Source organism: Apodemus sylvaticus, chromosome 15 (assembly GCF_947179515.1).
Source record: "Apodemus sylvaticus chromosome 15, mApoSyl1.1, whole genome shotgun sequence".
Classification (NCBI taxonomy): Eukaryota; Metazoa; Chordata; class Mammalia; order Rodentia; family Muridae; genus Apodemus; species Apodemus sylvaticus.
In genome coordinates, this window is record NC_067486.1 from 12,812,762 (window position 1) to 12,826,431 (window position 13,670).

Here is a 13,670-nt window from a genome sequence, read left to right on the forward strand (position 1 = left end):
ATGTCTACAAATGACAACTACCAACACAGCTAGATATGCTCAATAGTGCCAAGAGTGGCGAGCACAGTGTGGGTATAACCAACAGCCAGCTCATTATACCTAAGGCACAGTTGATAAGAAGGAATTACTGCTTGACATCGCAAACCTGGCCAACTACTTGTGGCTGGTGAGTTCATGGGTCTTAGAGGAGAATCTACTATTGACATTTTACTAAACCACTATAATTTCTTTTTTTTGGATTTATTTATTTGTTTGTTTATAACTTTATCATCAAAAAGACCTGCAAATAAAATACATACCACATACCAAAATTAACCAGACCCAAAGTCTATGCATCTCAGTGATCTTCTATATAGTTAGAATAGCTGTCATTCCTTCATTATCTGATTTATTTATTATTATTCGATATATTCTTTATTTACATTTCCAATGATTTCTCCTTTCCTTGATCCCCCTCACCACACGTCCCATAAGCTCTCTTCCCTTCCCCTGTTCCCCCATACACCCCTTCCCACTTCCCTGTTCTGGTATTCCCCTACACTGCTGCACTGAGCCTTTCCAGAACCAGGGGCCACTCCTTCCTTCTTCTTGGACATGATTTGATATGTGGAGTGTGTCCTGGGTATTCCAAACTTCTAGGCTAATATCTGCTCATCAGTGAGTGCATACCATCAGTATCCTTTTCAGACTGGGTTACCTCACTTAGGATGATGCTCTCCAGCTCCATCATTTGTCTAAGAATTTCATGAATTCATTGTTTCTAATGGCTAAATAGTACTCCATTGTGTATATATACCACATTTTCTGTATCCATTCCTCCGTTGAGGAACCTCTGGGTTCTTTCCAGCTTCTGGCTATTATAAATAGGGCTGCTATGAACATAGTGGAGCATGGATCCTTATTACATGCTGGAGAATCCTCTGGATACATGCCCAGGAGTTGTATAGCAGGGTCCTCCGGAAGTGTCATGCCCAGTTTTTTGAAAAACCGCTAGACTGATTTCCAGAGTGGTTGTACCAGCTTGCAATCCAACCAGCAGTGCAGGAGTGTTCCTCTTTCTCCACATCCTTGCCAACACCTGCTGTCTCCTGAGTTCTTAATCAAGAATTTTCACCTGAAGAACTTCGGATGGCTGAGAAGCACCTTAAGAAATGTTCAACATCATTACTCATTAGGGAAATACAAATCAAAACAACCCTGAGATTTCACCTCACACCAGTCAGAATGGCTAAGATTAAACCACTATAATTTCTAATTGTATTGGAAATTTCCATCCAAATTTTGTTTTTTATTGGATATTTTATTTATTTACATTTCATATGCTATCCCACTTCCCAGTTTCCCCTTCAAAAACTCCCTATCACACCCTCTTACCCTGCTTCTATGAGGGTGTTCCCCCACCCAACCACTCCCAACTCACTGCTCTGGCATTCCCCTACGCTGGACATTGAGCCTTCATAGGACCAAGGACCTCTCCTCCCATTTATGTCAGACAAGACCATCCTCTGTTACATATGCAGCTGGAGCCAGGGAAGATTATCCATCCATAAAATATTAATAATATGTCTGCCTAAACAATGCCTTCACAATGTAGGTGGGACTCAAAAGGTCCTACCCATAGAAGAATATATACAGGCAGGTATTGGCTGATAATGGAAGGAGAATCAGTCTCTCACCATTATGAGCCCCTGATAGGTTGACCCAAACTCCACTGGTCAACCCCAAACACATGCACATGATAAACACTAAATGGACTAAGCGACTTGTGTTTATATACATATGTGTGTGTGTGTGTGTGTGTATAGCAATAATAGTGAAAGAAGAGATCATGGCATTGAGAGAGAGTAGGGAACATAGATAAAATATATGTTAAAAATACTGTCTACTTCAGTGTAGCAGTATAGGGCAAAACCAAAACAGGGAAGTGGGAAGGGGTGGATGGGAGAACAGGGGGGAGGGAAGGGGGATTATGTGACTTTCGGGGAGTGGGGGGGGGCCTGAAAAGGGGAAATCATTTGAAATGTAAATAAAAATATATCGAATAAAAAATACTGTCTACTACCACAATTTGGATTAACTGTATAGAAAGGAAGAATGGCTGCAATTATGTCTACCTCTCATATTAGGATACAGAACTAGTGCTCTGGTGAGTCCAGCGGGCCCTGGCGGGAGCCTTTGGGTGTCTGCTTCGGGATCTGAACAGCCTGGGCCGCTTGGTCTCCAGGAGGTGCAGGAGGCCTGGTGTGCACCAAGAGGCGGACTGGGAGCTCACAGCTTGCTCCGATGGCACAAAGCTTGGGTTCCAGTCCTGAGGCCTCTGGCAGGAACCCTCGGGTCTCTCCGCTTCCTGATCCAGAACAGCCTGGGCGGCAATGCCACATCCCCAAGTCCTGCAGGAGGCAAGAGGGGCTTCCGGGAGGCCAGCTGGGAGGAGTCAGTGTGTTCTGGTGAATCCAGCAGGCCCTGGCAGGAGCCTTCAAGTGTCTGCTTTGGGATCTGAACAGCCTGGGCCACAGCACTCTGTCTCCAGGAAGTGCGGGAGACCTGGTGTGCACCGAGAGGCATTCTGGAAGTGCACAGCTTGCTCCTGTGGCACAGAGCTTAGGTTCCAGTCCTGAGGCCTCTGGCCTGAGCCCTCGGATCTCTCCACTTCCGGATCCAGAACAGCCTGGGCAGCAACGCCACATCTCCAGGTCCTCCAAGAGGCAAGAGGGGCTTCCAGGAGGCAGGCTGGGAGGAGTCAGTGTGCTCTGGTGAATCGAGCAGGCCCCCTGGCAGGAGCCTTCAGGTGTCTGCTTCAGGATCTGAACGGCCTGGGCCACAGCACCCTGTCTCCAGGCAGTGCAGGAGGTAAGCTGTGCACCAGAGGCCACCTGGGAAGAGGCAGATTGCACTGGTGAGTCCAGCATTGACAAGACCAACTAACACCAGTGAGAACTACATGGCAAAAGGCAAATGCAGGAACGTCACTAACAGAAATCAAGGCAATATGGCAACATCTGCACCCAATTCTCCTTTAACAGCATGTCCTGGATACCCCATCACACCAGTAAAACAAGATTTGGATTTAAAATCACTGGTCATGATGCTGGTACAGGAACACATGAAGGACATACTTAAAGAAATTCAGGAGAAAATAGATAAAATGTTAGAAGCCCTTGCATGGGAAACACAAAAATCATTGAAAGAAATTCAGGAGAATACAAAAGCCAATAAGGAGGAAACGCAAAACACACTTAAAGAAATACAGGAGAACTTTGGTCAACAGGCTGAGGTCATGAAAGAGGAAACACAAAAATCTCTTAAAGAATTACAGGAAAGCACAAACAAGCAAGTGAAGGAGTTAAGCAAAACCATCCAGGATCTAAAATCAGAAGTAGAAACAACTAAGAAAACTCAAAGCAGACAACTTTGGAGATAGAAAGCCTTGGGAAGAAATCAGGGGACATAGATGCAAATATCAACAACAGAATACAAGAGATAGAAGAAAGAATCTCAGATGCTGAAGATACCATAGAAACCATGGACTCAACAGTTAAAGAAAATGCAAAATGCAAAAAGCTTGTAACCCAAAATATCCAGGAAATCCAGGACACAATGAGAAGACCAAACCTAAAGATTATAGGCATAGATGAGAGTGAAGATTTACAACTTAAAGGGCCAGCAAATATTTTCAATAAAATTATGGAAGAAAACTTCCCTAACCAAAAGAGAGAGATGCCCATGAATATACAAGAAGCCTACAGAACTCCAAACAGACTGGACCAGAACAGAAATACCTCCCGTCACATAATAATCAAAACACCAAATGTACTAAACAAAGAAAGAATATTAAAGGCAGTAAGAGAAAAAGGCCAAGTAACATATAAAGGAAGACCTATCAGAATCACAGCAGACTTTGAACCTGAGACTATGAAGGCTAGAAGATCCTGGGCAGATCTCATGCAGACTCTAAGAGAACACAAATGCCAGCCGAAACTACTATACCCAGCAAAACTCTCAATCACCATAGATGGAGAAACTAAGATATTCCATAACAAAACTAAGTTTACCCAATGTCTATCCACAAACCCAGCCCTACAAAGGATAATAGGAGGAAAACACCAATACAAGGAGGGAAACTTCACCCTGGAAAAAGCAAGATAGTAACCTTTCATCAAACCCAAAAGAAGTTAACCAATCAAATTTAAAAAATAACGTCAAAAATGATAGGAAGTAACAATCACTATTCCTTAATATCTCTTAACATCAGTGGACTCAATGCCCCAATAAAAAGACATAGACTAACAGACTGGATACATAAACAGGACCCTACATTTTGCTGCATACAGGAAACACACCTCAGGGTCAAAGACAAACACTACCTTAGAGTAAAAGGCTGGAAGACAATTTTACAAGCAAATGGTCCCAGGAAACAAGCTGGAGTAGCCATTCTAATATCAGATAAAATTGACTTTCAACCCAAAGTCATCAAAAGAGACTCTGAGGGACACTTTTTGCTGGTCAAAGGAAAAATACAACAAGGAGAACTCTCAATCCTGAACATCTATGCTCCAAATGCAAGGGCACCCTCATTCATAAAAGAAACTTTACTAAAGCTCAAAGCACACATTGCACCTAACACAATAATTGTGGGTGACTTCAACACTGCCCTTTCCTCAATGGCCTGATCAGGAAAACAGAAACTAAACAGGGACACAGTAAAACTAATTGAAGCTTTGGACCAATTAGATTTAACAGATATATGTAGAACATTCTATCCTAAAGCAAAAGAATATACCTTTTTCTTAGCACCTCATGGTACCTTCTCCAAAATTGACCATATAATTGGTCACAAGACAGACCTCAACAAATATAAGAAGATAGAAATAATCCCATGCCTCCTATCAGATCACTATGGAGTAAAAGTGGTCTTCAATAGCAACAAAAACAGCAGAAAACCCACATACATGTGGAATCTGAACAATATTCTACTCAATGATACCTTGGTCAAGGAAGAAATAAAGAAATTAAAGACTTTTTAGAATATAATGAAAATGAAGACACAACATACCCAAATCTATGGAACACAATGAAAGCAGTGCTAAGAGGAAAACACATAGCCCTGAGTGCCTCCAAAAAGAAAATGGAAAGAGCACATACTAACAGCTTAACAACACACCTGAAAGCCCTGGAACAAAAAGAAGCTATTTCACCCAGGAGGAGTAGAAGGCAGGAAATCATCAAACTCAGGGCCAAAATCAATCAAGTAGAAACAAAGAGAACCCTACAAAGAATCAACAAAATCAGGAGCTGGTTCTTTGAGAAAATCAACAAGATAGATAAACCCTTAGCCAGACTAACCAAAGGACACAGAGACAGTATCCAGATTAACAAACTTAGAAAAGAAAAGGGAGATATAACAACAGAAACTGAGGAAATTCAAAAAATCATTAGATCCTATTACAAAAGCCTATACTCAACACAACTGGAGAATCTGGAGGAAATGGACAGTTTCCTAGAGAGATATCCGACACCAAAACTAAATCAGGATCAAATAGATCAACTAAACAGTCCCATAACACCTGAAGAAATAAAAAGGGTCATAGAAAGTCTCCCAACCAAAAAAAAAGCACAGGACCAGATGGCTTCCTATACTCAAAGAGTTCTATCAGACCTTCACAGAAAACCTAACACCAATACTCTTCAAACTATTCCACGAAATAGAAACAGAAGGAACTCTACCCTACTCGTTCGATGAAGCCACAATTACGCTGATACCAAAACCACACAAAGATCCAACAAAGAAAGAGAACTTCAGGCCAATTTCTCTTATGAATATTGATGCAGAAATACTTAATAAAATTCTTGCCAACCGAATCCGAGAACACATCAAAACGATCATCCACCAAGATCAAGTAGGCTTCATCCCAGGGATGCAGGGATGGTTCAATATAAGGAAATCCATCAATGCTATCCACTACATAAACAAACTCAAAGAAAAAAAACATATGATCATCTCATTAGATGCAGAAAAAGCATTTGACAAAATCCAGCATCCTTTCATGCTAAAAGTATTGGAAAGAACAGGAATTCAAGGCCCATACCTAAACATCGTTAAAGCAATATACAGCAAACCGGTAGCCAACATCAAACTAAATGGAGAGAAACTTGAAGCAATCCCACTAAAATCAGGGACTAGACAAGGCTGTCCTCTCTCTCCATATCTTTTCAATATAGTCCTTGAAGTTCTAGCTAGAGCAATTAGACAACATAAGGAGGTCAAGGGGATACAAATTGGAAAGGAAGAAGTCAAATTATCACTATTTGTAGATGACATGATAGTCTACTTAAGTGACCTGAAAACCTCCACCAGAGAACTCCTACAGCTGATAAACAACTTCAGCAAAGTGGCTGGTTACAAAATCAACTCAAGCAAATCAGTTGCCTTCCTATACTCAAAGGATAAGCAGGCTGAGAAAGAAGTTAGGGAAATGACACCCTTCAAAATCGCCACAAACAATATAAAGTATCTTGGTGTGACTCTAACCAAATAAGTGAAAGATCTATATGACAAGAACTTCAGGTCTCTGTAGAAGGAAATCGAAGAAGACCTCAGAAAATGGGAAAATCTGCCATGCTCGTGGATTGGCAGGATTAATAAAGTTAAAATGGCCATCTTGCCAAAAGCAATCTACAGATTCAATGCAATCCCCATCAAAATCCCAACTCAGTTCTTCACAGAGTTAGAAAAAGCAATCCTCAGATTCATCTGGAATAACAAAAAAACCAGGATAGCTAAAACTATTCTCAACAACAAAAGAAATTCTGGGGGAATCAGTATCCCTGACTTCAAGCAATACTACAGAGCAATAGTGTTAAAAAACTGCATGGTATTGGCACAGTGACAGACAAGTGGCCCAATGGAATAGAATTGAAGATCCAGAAATGAAGCCACACACCTATGGTCACTTGATCTTTGACAAAGGAGCCAAAAACATCCAGTGGAAAAAAGATAGCCTTTTCAACAAATGGTGCTGGATCAATTGGAGGTCAGCATGCAGAAGAATGCCAATTGATCCATTCTTATCTCCATTGTACTAAACTTCACTCCAAGTGGATCAAGGACCTCCATGTAAAACCAGACACACTGAAGCTAATAGAAAAGAAACTGGGGAAGACTCTTGAGGACATGGGCAAGAGGGAAAAGTTCCTGAACAGATCACCAATAGCTTATGCTCTAAGATCAAGAATTGACAAATGGGACCTCATAAAATTACAAAGTTTCTGTAAGGCAGAGGACACTGTTAAAAGGACAAAATGGCAACCATCAAATTGGGAAAGGATATTCACCAACCCTACATCTGATAGAGGGCTAATATCCAATATATACAAAGAACTCAAGCAGTTAGACCCCAGGGAACCAAATAACCCTATTAAAAAATGGGGTACATATCTAAACAAAGAATTTTCACCTGAAGAAATTTGGATGGCCAAGAAGCACCTTAAGAAGTGCTGAACATCATTAGCCATTAGGGAAATGCAGATCAAAACAACCCTGAGATTTCACCTTACACCAGTCAGAATGGCTAAGGTCAAAAACTCAGGAGACAGCAGGTGTTGGCGAAGATGTGGAGAAAGAGGAACGAACACTCCTCCACTGCTGGTGGGGCTGTAAGATGGTACAACCACTTTGGAAATCAGTCTGGAGGTTCCTCAGAAAACTGGACATGACACTTCCGGAGGACCCTGCTATACCTCTCCTGGGCATATACCCAAAGGATTCCCCGGCATGCAATAAAGACACATGCTCCATTATGTTCATAGGAGCCTTATTTATAATAGCCAGAAGCTGGAAAGAACCCACGTGCCCCTCAAAGGAGGAATGGATACAGAAAATGTGGTATATTTACACGATGGAATATTACTCAGCAATCAGAAACAATGAATTCACAAAATATTTAGGCAAATGGTTTGATCTGGAAAATATCATCCTAAGTGAGGTAACCCAATCACAAAAGAATACACATGGAATGCAATCTCTGATAAGTGGATATTAATTAGCCCAGAAGCCCTGAATACCCAAGGCACAAATCGCATAACAAATGACTCCCATGAAGAAGTATGGAGAGGGTCCTGATCCTGGAAAGGATTGATCTAGCATTGGAGGGGAATATAAGGACAGAGAAAAAGGAGGGAGGTGATTGGAGAAGGGATGGAGAGAAGAAGGTTTATGGGACTTATGGGGAGGGGGGATCCGGGAAAGGGGAAATCATTTGGAATGTAAACAAAGAATATAGAAAATAAAAATATTAAAAAAAAGGATACAGAACTAGAAAATATATGTTCACAGAGAAAGAAATGGTAGCAAAGGTATGTTAAATACATAGTATCTTCTTTGCAATCAAGAGAGAATATAAAAATGAGATGCTAAATACATGCCTAAAAGCTGTGGAACAGAGACATTCATTTCTGTAGATGGAAGGCAGGTTTTCCTTCTCAGCATCCTGTACTTTGAGCAAGTTAACCATCGGGTCTGTGGTATGAATGACAAATTATATCAGAGACCCCAATGGGTAAGGCTTTGTGTACTAAACAGGCCAACATCATCTTTGCTCATTTGTAGAGGTTGCCATATCTCAGAACTTGCACAACATTGACAGTGGGAAGACAATGAATTTCAAAGTCCTCTGACCAAGTTTAAAACTCTGGTATAGTTTATTAGCAATAATTAGATATATCTGTGAACTGCTTAACAAGTATTGAAAGCAACACCACACAATTTTTCTGGGTCTCCCAGATCTTCTAATACTGAGTCAGCACTAGCATGAGTCATTGAAAAAGATGTAGGTGTAAACAAGATACTAGATTTAGAAGGTTTGGGTCAGAAGCTGTAAGTCCATCTGGGACTGAAGCTCCGAGTAGCCGCTAGGATCAGAAGCCAGCTAGACTGTGCTCCAATTCCACAGACCCTCCAATTGCAGTGCCTTTTGTTTGGCTCATTTCTTAACCCAATTTTCTCTAGATGATCCTCCCTTAATAATTTCAGACAGAATTTTGCTCCTGAACAGCACCAATGCAAATTGCTAAGGGTGCCTCACCACCACCACCCCTCAAAAGATGGTAGATATTTACTGTCTTCACATTCGGAAAGCTAGAAAACCATGCAACTAATAACTTTTGTAGCTCTTTGGGTTGAAGTATCTTTTTGGTCTGTGGAATCAGTTCTTTTAAAAAAGCCCAAGAGAAGCCTACAGACCTCAGCACAGGATCTTTCAGTCTTAACAGTTTCTAATTTTCATATTACGAATTTAAATTCATTGTCTTCCCACTGTCAATGTTGTGCAAGTTCTGAGATATGGCAACATCTACAAATGAGCAGAGCAGATGTTGGCCTGTTTAGTACACAAAAGCCTTACCCATGGGGTCTCTGATATAATTCGTCATTCATCCCACAGACCCGATGGTTAACTTGCTCACAGTACGGGATGCTCAGCATCCCGCATCTCTACAGATCTTTGAAATTTTTTAGAATTCTAAAGTTTCCATTGCATATGGCATGTATAATTTTCTACTCACCACATACTCTTCAAAGTTATTTTTCACCATGGGGATTATTTCAGTCCAGAAATGTATATAAGGTTTACACTCCTGATATCATTGTTCCTACTTTCACTCAGGAGAAATTGATAGAAAACAGTAATCAATAGACAAGGAAACATAGATGATGATTAATGCTACATAGGTAATTAATGTAGTGTGTTAGAGATGAAGGACAACAGAATGAGAAGAAAAGAAGGTAACATTGGACTAGGATCTCAGTAGAAAAGAATATCACTAATCTAACTGCATCTGAATCAAAATCCCAAAGACCGTTATAAGACATAATTAAAGATTTTGAATGTATAAACTCAGAAGAACATTTTCTATAAAATCTGTAATGTATGTATGGATCCATAAATGTGTGCTTATGCATACATTTCATATCATACATGCTAATTAACTCTCTACTTCATTTTGTCCATTCCATTGACCCTCCCTTGTTCATTTAGACAACTAAATATTTTTGCATGCTTTTACATACTCTCCCCTAATGTAGAATCCTGCATATTTTGCTTCACAGCTATGACTCATTTGGGTTTTGGGTATTTTCTATCCTGAATTATAACATATTACAAGCCATAAAATATCTCTCTCTCTCTCTCTGTCTCTCTCTCTCTGTCTCTCTCATTCAGTATTTTATTTATTTATATTTAAAATGTTGTCCCCATTCCCAGATTCCCTTCCACAAGCCTCCCATCCCATCCTCCCTCCCCTTTGCCTCTAAGAGGGTGTTTCTCTACCCACTCTTACCTCATCCCTCTACCACCCCCCTTCCCTGGGGCATCAAGCCTCCACAGGACCAAGGGCCTCCTTTCCCACTAATGCCAGATACGGTAATCCTCTGCTACATATTCTGTTGGAACCATGGATCCCTCTGTGTACACTCAAACAGCCACTCTAATTCTTTCCCAAGTAGATGTTTTAGTTTTCTTTTGCTGTGACTGAACATCATGCCCAAGTCAACTTATAAAAGAGAGTTTATTTCATTTAGAGTTGCAGAAGCAGAAGAGTCTGTCACAATGGAGAAGCAGCAGACATAGAGCCTGTAACAGGTGCTAAGCACTGACCTCTTGAGCTACAATGTTGAGGCAGAGAGTGAACATGGAGAATGGCTCAAATTTTTAAGATCTCAAAGCCAGCCTCCAGTGACATACTTCCTCCAATAAAGTCACAGTACCTCAGCCTCTCCAAATGAAGCTATTACTGGACAGCATGCATTCAGATGTCTGGGACTGTGCTGTGCATTTCATATGAAGCACCACAAAGCAATGCTAAAAACTGTTCAGCAGACTGAAAAATAAATATTCAAATCCAATGGTTTTTTTCTTAATCTGATCAACAAAGCTATGAGTGTTTGCATCATAATATCTGTTTGTAGTTCCCTATGTGTGTCTCTTTTTGTGCCTGCCCTCATGTCAGCTTCCCTTAAAGAGTGTGGTAAGCAATTTTCCTGAATGACATAGTTCCAGAGATTGCCAACCAAAGTATCCCTAGCTGTGCGCTCAAGGTCACTCTATCCTTCTCAACATCTACATCCCATTTTTAATTGATCTTCTAGAGAAAACCCTGGAACACATCAGGGAAACATCTTGGCAGTAGCAAAATTTGGAGCAAAGAGAGGAAATGTACCTTTTCTTCCCAAGAGGGTAAGATTCAAATGGATTTGGCCTAGACAGTGAAGCAATTGTTTGATACTTCTTGATTTAACTTTTCTAGCATGAATTATAATGCCTCTTTTTAAAAACCTAAACTTGCTGCACATCCTAATGAGCCAAACCATGTTTAAAGGTCCTGATAAGAAACAAACATGAACAAATCTAAAGCATGCCTAAAACAAGATGGTGTAACTAAAGAATCAAATTGTTTATTTTATGTCTTTTTAATTAATTTAAGGTTTAACCTAAAACTAATTTATTTAGTTACTAGAAAATGTTAAACATATTTAAATTAAATTTAGCATATAACTCCATCTTTACTATTGCACAGGCAGTCTAGATATTGATTGGATATCTCTGATGAAAATTGAAAACTAAATTTGAGATTAGCTATAAATATAATGCACAAAAGATTTTGAAGACATTGTACTAAAAGACATTGTAAAATATATGATCATAAATATATGATTGTAAAATATATAATCATAAAATGATTATTCATAGTACTTATAAGTTAAAATGATATTTGAGATTAAGTTAAGCAAAAATATCATTAAATTTATTTTACTTCATTTATTTTACTTTAAAAATGTAGCTATGAAAAAATTTAATAACATATATGGTTCACATAGTTTTACTGGGCAGCAATTTTGCAAATCAGTTCTCAAAAATTAATAGGTATCAGAATTTTCTGCAAGTTATTTTAGTTTTTTTTCAAGACAGGGTTTCTCTGTGTAGCCCTGGCTGTCCTGGAACTCACTCTGTAGACCATGCTGGCCTCGAACTCAGAAATCCACCTGCCTCTGTCTCCCAAGTGCTAGGGTTCTTTAAAGGCATGCGCCACCACCACACAACCCTGCAAATTATTTTAAATCAGTAAGAAGTTTTCTCAAGAATAATGGAGGGTTACAAAGAAATGAGCTCTGAGAAAAAAAATCATAATTCAAAGGGATCTATAAGATGGAGGTGGACAAAAGGATAGCTCCTAAAATATGAAACAACATATAGCCAGGAAATGACCAGTTCTTCTGAGAAACTTCAAGGAGGCTTAAGTTGTCAAGTCTGGTCAACAAAGAAGACAAAAAGTCAGATGCAAGTCAAGTTATCCATGATGTCAAGTCTTATAGAGAATCAGAATTATATTCAAACTCCAAAGAGACTACATAAAAGAGTTTCAGTTAGCAGAGAATTTGGATATATAGCTATTTTTAAAAAGTCTGGGCAACTAACACCCAAAAGCTGTTTAGAACTGACCAAGAGTAAAATCTGACATGTAGGAAGACTATCGCCACATTTAAAATATGCTGAAAACAACCTCCCAAGTACAAAGAAGCTATTTAAAAGAATGAATACGAGCACTGTTGGGAAAACCTCACTGTCTTAGTAATGCTCTATTGCTGTGAAATGACACCATGACTGCAGCAACTCCGGGGCTTGCTGACACACAGATGTTTAGACCAGTGTCATGATAGTGGGCAGCATGATGACATGCAGCACACATGTCACTGGAGATGTAGTTGTAAGTTCAACATCTGGACCAGCAGACACCAGGAAGAAAGAGACACCAGGCCTGGCTAGAGTTTAAAACCCCAAAGTGCCGTCCCCCTGGTGACATACTTCCTCTAGCAATGCCACACTGCTTCCAATAACACCATGCCTCCTGTGCCATTCCTTGATGACTGAGCATTCAAATATATGAGCCATTGGGAGGCATTCCTGTTTACCACCACAGTCACAATGCAATGTTAGCTAAAAGAGAAGATGAGATCATGATTTTACCCATGGCATATTTTACACACCTATTCATGTAGAAAACTTAGATATGCAGAGTGGATGAATAAAATAATATCATTTCTAAATGGGAAAGGGGAATTGGCGTTCAAGAAGCACAGGCAACAGGATCATATTGTAAAGATGCACTGTTTACTTTTCTATACACGACAGAAACAAGAGTGAAGAGTGAATACCATGGGAGGATGAATGTCAGCTTTCCTTCCCATTTTCAAATGAAAGTACCATGTTACAAAGCAGACTGCGAAACCTGTTCTAATTAACTGACGAGGTTCTCTCTCATTCCTGGAAATATGTATTCCTGGAAATATTGTCACTTGCAGAGTAAAATCTGTATTGTTTTGTCTTACTACTCAGAGGTATTTCATTATGGTGCCATCCTCTGGGCTCTAAGCACAGACAAGACACCATTCCCCATTCACCATTCACTAGTCACTATTTTTAGGCAAACTACGCACGAGCTAGGACCATTTTGGAAGCAGGAATCTCAACTGAGAAGATGCCCCCATTAGAAGAGCCAATGAGAAAGCCTATGGTACATTTTAGTGATGACTGTTCAGGGAGAGTCCAGTTTGCTCTGGGTAGTGTCAGCTCTGCACAAGTGGTCCTGGGTGCTACTGGAAAGTAAACCCCGTAAGTCAG